Source organism: Phacochoerus africanus, chromosome 6 (genome assembly GCF_016906955.1).
Source record: "Phacochoerus africanus isolate WHEZ1 chromosome 6, ROS_Pafr_v1, whole genome shotgun sequence".
Classification (NCBI taxonomy): Eukaryota; Metazoa; Chordata; class Mammalia; order Artiodactyla; family Suidae; genus Phacochoerus; species Phacochoerus africanus.
Window position 1 is genome coordinate 37,641,194 of NC_062549.1, and position 12,798 is coordinate 37,653,991.

General features: G+C 33.6%; 1 protein-coding gene across 10 annotated transcripts in view; it reads right to left on the reverse strand.

The window, feature by feature from the left end:
- VPS13B (vacuolar protein sorting 13 homolog B) overlaps positions 1 to 12,798 on the reverse strand; it is a 717,975-nt gene that overhangs the window by 693,553 nt on the left and 11,624 nt on the right. The gene's annotated exons all lie outside the window — the stretch shown is intronic.

The following is a 12,798-nucleotide window of genomic DNA, read 5'->3' on the forward strand; positions in this document are numbered from 1 at the left end:
CAAAATGAAGATGCTCAAGAACCATTCCCAGTTGAAAGACCAGGAGAATTCCCCCGAAGGAGCAAAAAATGAAACAGAGTGCTGCAGTCTAACAAACACCTAATTCAAAAAGGAGATAGTGAGAAGTTCCCGTTGTAGCTTAGCAGCAACAAATCCGACTAGCACCCATGAGGACACAGGTTTGATGCCTGGCATTGCTCAGTGGGTTAAGGATCGATCTGGTGTTGCCATGAGCTACGGTATAGGTTGCAGACACAGCCTGGATCTGGCATTGCTGTGGCTGTGGTGTGAGCCAGCAGCTGAAGCTCCAATTCAACCCCTAGCCTCAAAACCACAATATGCCTATGGGTATGGACCTAAAAAAAAAAAAAAAAAAAAAAGGGAAGTAGTGAATATACTGAAGGGATTAAGAGCAGATATGAACACTAATGCAGATTACTTTAGAAAGGAATCAGAAAGCATAAAGAGGAGCCAAGAAAAAATAGGAAATTCATTTGCAGAGACACAAACTGAGTTAAACTCACTGAAGAGAAGAATGAATAATGCAGAGGAATAAATAAGTGACTTGGAAGATAGAATAACGGACGTCATCAGATAGAAAACCAAATGAAAAAACCATAAAAGCAACAGAGATCTATGGAATAATATAAAGCAGGCCAATCTATACATAACAGGGATTCAAGAAAGAGAAGAAAAGAAAGGAGGGGGGGATTGCAAATACATTTGAAGAAATTATGACTGAAACCTTTCCAAATCTAAAAGAAACAGATATCAAAATACAGGAAGCACAGAGGGCCCCAAACAAGTTGAACCCAAACAGGCTCACACTAAGATATATTATAATAAAAATGGCAAAAGTTAAAGATAAGCAGAGGATTCTAATGGCAGCAAGAGAAACACAGAGTTAATTATGAGGGAATGCCCCTAAGGCTATCAGCTAATTTCTCTACAGAAACACTACAGGCCAGAAGAAAGTGGCAAGATATATTCAAAGCACTAATAAAAGGGAAAAATCTGCAGCTTAGAATACTCTACCCAGCAAGAACATCATTTAAAATAGAAGAAAAAATAATTTTTCCAATAAACAAAAACTAAAAGAATACAGCAATACTAAACCCATTTTAAAAGAAATACTGAAGGGGCTCCTCTAAATAAAAAGGCAAATATAAATTGGAGGAAATCACAATTGGAAAGTAATCATTTAAATAAGCCAGTATACAGATCTAAAAGAAAAAAAAAATGAAACCTACTGTAAAAGCAATGATAAACACAAGGAATAGCAAAAGGATAAACCTGAAGATGTCAAAAAAAAAAAAAAAGCATATCAAAATCGTAAACTATGGGGAAGGAAAGTAAGAAAATCTAGATTTTTTTTAGAATGTGTTTGAGCCTATATGACTATCACACTAAAGCAAGCAGATATAGGAAGGGGTTAATATACTTAAAAAACAGGGCAACCACAAATCAAAAGCAAACATTACATTCATAAAAACTAAAAAGAAAAGGACACAAGCATAAAATAAAAGGAAATCACACATCCAAAAAAATAATAATAATAAGGGAACAAAGGTGAAACATAGAATCAACTCAAAAACAAGGTTTAAAATAGCAATAAATATATATTTATCAGTAATTACCTTAAATGTCAATTGACTGAATGCTCCAATCAAAAGAAACAGAGTGGCAGACTGGATAAAGAATCAAGAGCCTACAATATGGAGTCTACAAGAGACTCAGCTTAGGGCAAAGGACACATATAAATTGAAAGTGAGGGGATGGAAAAAGATATTTCATATGAATGGATAAGACAGGAAAGCAAGAAATGCAATACTCATATCAGAAAAAATAGACTTTAAAACAAAGGCATTAAAGACAGACAAAGAAGGACACTATGATAAAAGGATCCATTCAAGAAGAGGATATTGCAATTGTAAATATACATGACCCTAATAAAGAAGCACCCAGACACATACAACAAATACTAACACACACTGAAGGAGAAATTAATGGGAATACAGTAATAGTAGGAGACTTTAACACCCCACTCACATCAATGGACAGATCGTCTAGACAGAAAATCAATAAGGCAACAGAGATCCTAAATGACAATAGAAAAGTTAGATTTCGTTGACATTTTCAGTACATTACATCCAAAAAAAATCAGAATATACATTTTTTTGAGTGCACATGGAATATTCTCAAGGATTGACCACATCCTGGGGCATAAAACTAACCTCAACAAATTTAAGACTATAGAAATTACTTCAAGTATCTTTTCTGACCGCAGTGGCATGAAATTAGAAATAAACCACAAGAAAAGAAATGAGAAAAAGAGACTACATGGAGATTAAGTAACATGCTACTAAAAAACCAACGGGTCAATGAGGAAATCAAAAGAGAAATTAAAAAATATCTTGAGACAAATGACAATGAAAACACAACCATTCCAAATCTATGAGATGCTGCAAAAGCAGTTCATAGAGGGAAGTTCATAGCAATACAGGCCTTCCTCAGAAAAGAAGAAAAATCTCAAATCAACAATTTAAAGTAACACCTGAAAGAATCAGAAAAAGAAAAAACAAAACCCAAAGTCAGCAGAATGAAGGATCATAAAGACTAGAGAAAAAATCAATTAAACAGAGATTCAAATAACAATAGAAAAAAAAAATCAATAAAACCTAGAGCTGGTTCTTTGAAAGGGTAAAAACAAAAATTTACAAACCTCTTACCAGACTCACCAAAAAGAGAGAAAGAACTCAATAAAAAATGAAAAAGGAGAAATCTCAATGGATACTGCAGAAATACAAAAAAAAATAAAATAAGAAAATACTATGAACAATTGTAAGCCAACAAATTTGACAAAATGGACAACTTTAAAAATGGACAACTTTAAAAACGGACAACTTTAAAAATGGACAACTTTCTAGAGACATAGAGCATGGCAAAACTGAATCAGGATGAAATAGATCAATTGAACAGACTGATCAGTAGAAATAAAATTGAGTATGTCATAAAAACACTCTCTATGAATAAAAGTCTAAGACCAGATGGCTTCACAGGCAAATCCTACCAAACATATCAAGAACTTATATCCATCCCTCTTAAACTCTTCCAAAAGGTTGAAGAAGAAACATTCCCAAAGACATTCTATGACACCACCATTACCCTAATACCAAAACCAAACAAAGACACTACCAAAAAGTAAAATTATAGGCCAATATATTTGATGAATGTAGACACAAAAATTCTCAATAAAACTTTAGCCAACCAAATCCAACAACATATAAAAAAGATCATATATCACGACCAACTGGGATTCATCCCAAGTTCACAAGGATGGTTCAACATACACAAATCCATTGTCATACACCACATTAACAAAGGAAAAGTCAAAAACCACATGATCATTTCAATAGATGCAGAAAAAGCATGTGACAAAGTCCAACATCGATTCATGATCAAAATTCTTATGAAAATGGGTATAGAGGGAACATACCTTAACGTAATCAAAACCATTTATGACAAACCCAAAGTCAATATAGCGCTCAATGGAGAAAAACTGAAAGCATTCCCGATCAAATCTGGAATAAGACAAGGATGCCCACTCTTATCACTTTTATTCAACACAGTATTGGAAGTCCTAGCCACAGCAATCAGACGAACAAAAGAAATAAAAGGTATCCAAAATTTAAGACAGGAGGTAAAATTGTCACTCTATGCAGATGACATTATATAGAAAATTCTAAGGATTCCACATAAAAACTACTCAAAATGATCAACAAATTCAGAAAAGTAGCAGGATATTAGATTAACATTCACAAATCAGTTACATTTCTGTATACTAGCAATGAAATATTAGAAAAGAAATATAAAATACCTTGTAAAAATCACACCCCAAAAAATTAAATACTAGGAATAAACCTGATTAAGGAGGTGAAAGACTTATATGCTGAGAACTATAAAATATTAATCAAGGAAATTAAAGAGGATTCAAAGAAATGCAAAGATACTCCATGCTTCTGGACTGAAAGAATTAATACTGTTAAAATGGCCATGCTACATAAAGCAACCTATAGGTTCAGTGCAATCTCCGTCAAATTACCCATGTCATTTTTCATGGAACTAGAACAAATAATCCAAAAATTTATACAGAATCATAAAATACCCAGAACTACCAAAGCAATCCAGAGGAACAAAAACCAAGGAGCAGGCATAACTCTCCCAGACTTCAGCAAATATTACAAAGCCGCAGTCATCAAGACAGTGTGGTACTGGTACCAAAACAGACATACAGACCAATGGAACAGAATAGTGAACTCAGAAACAAACCCAGACATCTATAGTCAATTAATCATCAACAAAGAAAGCAACAATATAAAATGGGAAAAAGACAGTCTGTTTGGCAAGGGGTGCTGCAAAAACTGGACAACTGCATGTACATCAGTGAAACTAGAACACACCATCATACCATGCACAAAAATAAACTCAAAATGGCTTAGAGACTTAAACGTAAGACAAGATGCCATAAAACTTCTAGAAGAGAACATAGACAAAACATTCTCCGACATCAACCACACAAATGTTTTCTTAGGTCAGTCAGTCTCTCAAGGCAACAGAAGTAAAAACAAAAATAAACCAATGGGACCTAACCAAACTTACAAGCTTTTGCACAGCAAGGGAAACCTTAAAAAAAGACAAAAATAGATAACCTACAGTATGGGAGAAAATAGCTGCCAATATGCAACCAACAATAGCTTAATCTCCAAAATATACAAACAACTCATACAACACAACAGCAAAAAAAAACAACTCAATCGAAAAATGGACAGAAGACCTGAATAGACATTTCTCCAAAAAAGATACACAGATGGCCAAAAGGCACATGAAAAAATGCTCAACAGCACCAATTATTAGAGAAATGCAAATCAAAACTACAATGAGGTGCCATCTCACACCAGTCAGAATAGCTATCATTAATAAGTCTACCAATACCAAATGCTGGAGAAGTTGTGGAGAAAAGGGAACTCTCTTACACTGGTGCTGGGAACGACTGTGGGAAACAGTATGAAGGTACCTCAGAGAACTAAATATAGAACTACCACACAATCCAGTAATCCCACTCTTGGGCATATATCCGGACAAAATTTTCATGCAAAAAGATACATGTACATCTATGTTCACTGCAGCACTATTCACAATAATCAAGACATGGAAACAACCTAAATGACCATCCACAGATGAATGGATTAAGATGTGATACATATACACAAATGGAATACTACTCAGCCATAAAAAAGAAAAAAAACCATGCCATTTGCAGTAACATGGATGGAACTAGAGACTCTCATACTAAATAATATTTAGTCAGAAAGACAAATACCATATGATATCACTTATATCTGGAATCTAGTATATTGCACAAAGGAAACGATCTACAGAAAAGAAACAAACTCATGGACATGAAGAACAGACTTATGGTTGCCAAGGGGGAGGGGGAGGGAGTGTGATAGACTGGGAGTTGTGTTGGTAGATGCAAACTATTGTATTTGGAGTGGATAAGCAATGAGATCCTGCTGTATAGCACAGGAAACTATATCCAGTCACGTGTGATGGAACATGATGAAGAATAGTGTGAGAAAAAGAATATATGTATATGTGTAACTGGGCCACTTTGCTGTACCGAAGAAACTGACAGCATGTTGTAAATCAACTATAATTTTTAAAAAATTTTTTATATAAATTTTTTCTCAAAAAAAAAAGAAGAAATAGCCTAATTCAGGTAAAATAGAGAGCAATGAAATATTAGGCTGTAATAGAAGCTAGAGCAAAGATCTCTAACATGCGTATCAGTCCAAGAAATTTAAGCTTTATTCTACATATTGATGAACCAATGAAACTTGCAAGTAGGAGATGAAAAAAATGAAGCACTTCATTCAAGAAAAGATTTTTTGGTTATGCAACAAGAAGCAAAAGCAGAGATACCTCCAACTAATAGATTATTACAAAAGTTTAAAAATTAAATGATGCAGGAAGCAGCAATAAGAATTTTCTTAAATGCTAGCACCTCAAATTCAATGTTAAAACACAACTCGTAAACTCTGTAACAGACTCTGTTCCTTTCTCCTTACCCCCGACCGCTCCCCCACCAAAAAAAATCCTGCCCTTTACATCCTAATTCAGTAAATGTCACTACAATTTTCTCAGGCTCCTAAGATTCTTTTCTATCTGCCCTAATTCGCAAAATGATGCTATAGTGAGCTTTGAAAACTGACCCAGCTACTCAATTCTGTCATTGCCCACTGAAACATGAAAACAGCCATAGAAAACAACTGCACTGAATCTGTAAGCTGCCTTTGGTAGTATAGTATTTTAACAATATTAATTCTTCCAAACCAAAAGCACAGTATATCTTTCCATTTGTGTCATCTTAAATTTCTTTCAACAATGTCTTAAAGCTTTCAGAATACAACACATTTAACTCCTTGGTTAGATTTATTCCTAGATATTTTATTCTTTTTGATAACACTATAAATGGGTTTGTTTTCCTCATTTCTCTGATAGTTCATTTTAGAAACAAAACGGTTTTCTGTTTATTAATTTTTTACCATGCAACTTTAATTCATTTATTAATTCTATTAATTATTTGGGGGAGTCTTTGGGATTCTTTATAGTATCACACCATCTGCAAACAGTGACACTTTTATTTCTTCCTTTCCAATTTGGATTCCTTTTTATTTCTCTTTGTCTGACTGCTGGGGTAAGAAATTCTGTGTTTAATAAAAGTGACCAGAATGGGCATCTTAGTTTTTTTTTCTGATCCCTGAGGAAATGAGCATGGTGTTGGCTGTGGGTATATTATATATGGCCTTTATTATGCCCCTATACCCATTTTGTTAAGCACATTTATCCTTAGTGAATACTGAATTTTGTCAAAAGTTTTTTATGCACCTATTGAGATGATGATGATTTTTATTCTCAAATTTGTTAATATGATTTATCACATTGATAAGGCTTGTAGATATCACGCCATCCGATATCACACCATCCTTATATTCCTGGAATAAATCACACTTGATCGTGGTGCATGATGCTTTTAATGTATTGGGTTTTTGTTTTGGTTTTTCTTGTTGCTTTTTAGGGCCTCGCATGCGGCATATGGAAGTTCTCAGGCTAGGGGTCAAATCAGAGCTACACCTGCCAGCCTACACCACAGCCACAGCAATGCTAGATCCTTAACACACTGAGCAGGCCAGGGATCAAACCCGCATCCTCATGGATACTAGTTGGGTTCGTTATCACTGAGCCACAATAGGAACTCCCTTTTAATGTACTGTTGAATTTGGTTGGCTAATAGTTTTTGGGGACTTTGCATCTATGTCCATCAGTGATAATGACACAAAAATTTGTGTGTGTGTGGCACTTTTCAATGTAATCCCTATCAAAATGCCAGTGGCATTTTTCACAGAACTAGAATAATTCTAAAATTTGTATGACACACAAAAGATCTCGAACAGCCAAAATAATCTTGAAAGAGAAGAACAAAGCTGGAGGTTTCATACTCCCTGGTTTCAAATTATACTTCAGGAGTTCCCATCATGGCTCAGCGGAAACGATCCTGACTGGTATCTATAAGGATACAGGTTCAACCCCTGGCCTAGCCCAGTGGGCCAGGAATCTGGCATTGCCCTGAGCTGCAGTATAGGTCACAGACACAGCTCATATCCGGCCTTGCTGTGGCTGTGGCGTAGGCCAGCGGCTACAGCTCTGATTCAACCCCTAGCCTGGGAACCTCCATATGCCACAAGTACCGCCCTAAAAAGCAACAACAACAAAAGTCAAATTGTACTGCAAAGATACAGTAATCAAAATAGTATGGTACCGGCACAAAAATACACACACAGATCAGTGGAACAAAATAGAAAGCACAGAAATAAACCCATGCTTATATGGTCAATTAAACTATGACAGAGGAGGCAAGAATATAAAATGGGGGAAAGACAGCCTCTTCGATAAATAGTATTGAGAAAACTGGACAGCTATGTGCAAGAGGCAAACTGGAGTTTCCAACGCTTGATAAAAAAAAAAAAACTCAAAATGAATTAAAGACTTAAATGTAAGATCTGAAACCATAAAAATCCTAGAACATAGGCAACATAGTCTTTGACACAGGTCTACGCAATATTTTTTCAATACATCTCCTCAGAAAAGAGAAACAAAAGCAAAAACAAATGGGACAACATCAAACTAAAAAGATTTTGCACAGCAAAGGAAACCATCAACAAAACCAAAAGGCAGTCTATCGAATGGGAGAAGATATTTGCAAAAAGCATATTCAGTACAGGGTTAATAATCCAAAATAGGTGGAATAGAAATAGGTGATGGGGATTAAGAAGTACAAATCTCTAGTCATAAAGCAAATAAGCCACAGGAATGTAATAAACAGCATAGGAATATGATCAATAGTACTGTAATAACTTTGTACAGGGACAGATTATTACTAAAATTACAGTGATAATAACTCAGTGATATATGCAATTGTCAAATCACTGTGTAGTACACCTGAAACTAACATAATATTGTATGTCAATTATATTTCAATAAAAATAAATAAAACAGCCATAGACAATACTTACTTGTGTTTCAAATAACCTTTATTCACAAAAACAGGCAGGAGGCCCATGGGCCATAGTCTGATGACTCCTGCTTTAAAACATGTCTTAATAAAAATGTACAGGATAAACAATTACTCAACCTGAAATTGCTTTGGAACCTTGTTTTCAATATAAAAGGCAAAAAAAAAAACAGACCACAAATAACATCTAAATTATGAGAGAATCTCTAAAACATCCTAGGGAGAAAACCATAAAATTTTTGTTTGGCTTTAACACTGCCAAGAACACAAGGCATTTCTACTGTTATTCCTTTAACTAATTTTAATGAGGTAATAAAGGTTTAATAAGAAAAAGGAAAACAATTTTCAGTAAAAAAAAAAAAATAGGCTGAAGAAGATTCTACAGATTCAAAGAAAAGAAAATATAACATTTCTGGAAGGACATAATGTATCTAAACAGCACTTCTAAACATATACAAAAGTAAAAGTTAAAATTTGGCCAACATAATAAAGAAAATAAGATCTAAAAGTAGCTTGTAGAAAAAGATATATAAGTGTGGGATTAAAAAACAACAGAAACATTTTCTAATCATATATAATTCCAAAAAAAAAAAGGAAAAAAAGAAAAATCTAGGGAGCATTCATTACATAAGAAGAATACATTTCAAGATGAATTTTCAGTAAAACACAGTAGAATTTTCTCAATAGTACTATGTATACATCTCAATAATACTACTGAAACTAATTTAGATTTTAAAGAATTGAAGTAAAGGTTATAAGAGTTACATTATATACTATAACAATATTAAGAATTTTTTAATTTAAATTTATGCTTGCTAAGTATCCAGATTATAATGATTAATTTCACTTCTGCTATGAAAGAAGAGCTTAAAGAGATCTCAAGAGCCAAGTTTATCATCTTTATTTAGATAAGAAACACTTGTTTATTGTGTAGTTGAAATTGCCTAATCTAACATTTTATATTTGATTGTCCACCCATAGTCACAGACACTTGAAACAATTGTTAAGATCTAAATAGTTGTTATAAAGGAACAGTATATTCTTACCTATTACAAAATTAAAAATATATATACATAATAAACATATTTTCAAAGCATATTCTTTAACAGTTTAAAGTTTGTCTCATTAAAAAATAAGAAAGATTTTGTTTCTTAAAGGTATATCCAACCTCTTGCTGGCTTTTCTTTAATGCATACGAAAACCCTCTGTTAATTAGAACTACTTAATAGGACCCTAAATAACATTTTTCCCTTCTTTTCTTGGCATTGCGTTTGTACTGTAAATATTAGGGAAAAAAATGTATTTATAGTCAAGAATGATAATTCCTATCTTCTCTATAAAACAAATGCAATTTAGAGGCAAATAATGGTTCTCCTAAATAAGATAAAGTTGAGAATGAGCTCTAACTCGGAGGGAAGTTTATATTTAGACAAGTTGAGGCAAACAACAAGATACGCCTGAGCTAAACTGTGCAATGAAGTCAGAGGTGTGAGCCTAGACTTCAGGAAGAGTTCAACAGCTAAGGAGTACTGATCATCAGTACCTCTGTGTATTATGCAGATGCACAAAATAACCATCAACATCAAACAAGATTCACTCCTCAAAATTATTCCTTCCTTGGACAATGTGCATGAATTGAGTTCTTTACCAATAAAAGAGTAAAGACCAGAATAAATAAGTACTTTAAAATAAACTTACTACTCTTATTAGGCTGAAGAAGATTTTTGCAAGACTTACTAACACAGTGAGTGGAAAAAGCATATATAATCATAGAACAAAAGAACTACATAACAAGTCTTGTCCTATGTTATAAAGGAGGACTGAACAAACAAAAATATGCAAAAAGAGAAGGGTACACAGTTAAAACTTAAGTAATTGGTAAGGTTTTCATTCTTGAGCTGTGTCCTGGGTGCACAAGCATTTATTAAACTGGAGTAGAAAAAACTAGCTAAATAAATTAATGTCAGACCTGGACCACTAGTGATGATGTGTCAGGAATCAAATTCTGTGTCTCAAGTCCAAAAAAGAAAAAAACAAAAAACACACACACGAAAAACAGCTCAAATCTGCAGGATCTAAAAGCAGACAGGACTGAGAGAGATAATGTCTCTCTGTGAAGAGAAAATAGTTAATATTTTCTAAGTGAAATATCTACATTAAAATAATTCAGAATGAACATCAAGGTGACTTTCTTTTACCTAAACAACTTTGTCACCTTTGCATCAAAAAACTCTCTGTAATTAAAAATGATTATAAAGACATGTTAAGGCACTATATTTTAACTATTATCATGAAAGTCACAATCATTATGAATCTATTTTTCTAAGTATTTTTGTGGTGATTACATAAAAATTTTGCAATGTTTCTCAACATATTTAAGAATGTTTAAAAATCTACAAATGTTAGTAGAATTTAATTGAAGTTTATAATCTAGACATACCTTCTTATCAAAACATTTAGCAGTATTTTTTGTAATGACCTTTTCTCAATAAACCTCAGATTTCTAACTTTTAAATTATTTTATTGCATTCTCATACATTAATAGTATTATTTTTAACAGATTCATTTTTCTAACTCTAAATGGCCCCTTCATTTAACCTACCATGCCCACACTAATTTCATTCAGAAATTAAATCTTTTCTTCATTGTGAGTCTATAAAAATTTGAAATATAAGTCAAATATGATCTTAGTTTTACTAGCACATATATAATTTTTAAACTTAATTTCCTATTATACTAATCAAAGCTTAAAATAGAAAAATAAACTGTTTGGAAATGCACCTCATCCATAACAGAATGTTTTTAATGAAAAATTAATTTCAATCACTAGCATAACCTCAAGGATTACTCGCCAGGGGTGTACACTGCTGCATAATTTGTACAAATGTCAATTGCAGTTTTCAAAAATCCTTTCTACCTCAAAATTTTAAACATCTGTAAAAAAGATTTGTTTTGAGAGTGGTTTACACTCATGACACTTGACCTTTCGCTGTACACACCACAAAATTCAATTCTCAAGTACCATATAAGCAGGAAATCTGATCATTCCTGCAGTAGCCATCTGCATGGTCCAATATCAAATATTAGTTCTAGGTTACCCTAAGTCATGTGTTACAAATCTTTTCCTGCAGCCTCTATAATTAGTTGTAATTTGTCTCTTTTAAAATGTGTTTCTTAGGGGACATCTGGCCTTGAAATGTCCACCTTCCCAATGAAAAAATACTTAGTGTCTGGATTTTTTTTTTTTCTCTTAATATGGAGCACTGCATGGGTGGTATAACCAAATCCAGATTTCTTTAAAAAAAATTAAATTCCAAGAACAGACGATGATTAAGAACCACTTAAGTATTACAAAATATAAATGTAAAATAAAACTTCATTGCACATAACTATCTACAGATTCCTAAATCAATCTCCCAAATATTTTAAGTTCACAAAATTAATTTGAATGGGAGTTCAGCATTGCTCTACTCAATTCGAGGAACTATGTTGGTTAAGTTAAAATGAATAAAAAAGATGTAGAATTAGAGAATTCATAAAAGGAAAAAAAGATTTGAGCCCAGGGAGTTCCCATCGTGGCGCATTGGTTAACAAATCTGACTAGGAACCATGATGTTGCAGGTTTGATCCCTGGCCTTGCTCAGTGGGTTAAGGATCTGGCGTTGCGTGAGCTATGGTGTAGGTCACAGACATGGCTCAGATTCCACATTGCTGTGGCTGTGGCGTAAGCCGGCGACTATAGCTCCAATTAGACCCCTAGCCTGGGAACCTCCACATGCCATGGGAGTGGCCCTAGGAAAGGCAAAAAGACAAAAACAAACAAACAAACAAAAAGATTTGAGCCCAGTGATTTTGTATCATACTCAAATTATCTACTGTAAATAGGAAATGTTTTTTTAAAGTATAGTTGATTTACAATGTTGTGCCAATTTCTGCTGTATAGCAAAGTGACTGAATACAGCAGAAATACACACTATATATATATATATTTATATACAAACATATACAAACATTCTTTTATATTATTTTCCAACATAGCCTGTCCCAGGAGACTGGATAGAGTCCCCTGCACTAAATGTAATTGTTTGCATCTACTAACCCCAAACGCCCAGTTCATCCCACTCGCTCCCCCCAGGAAATGATTTTTAACAATTCACAAATAACCT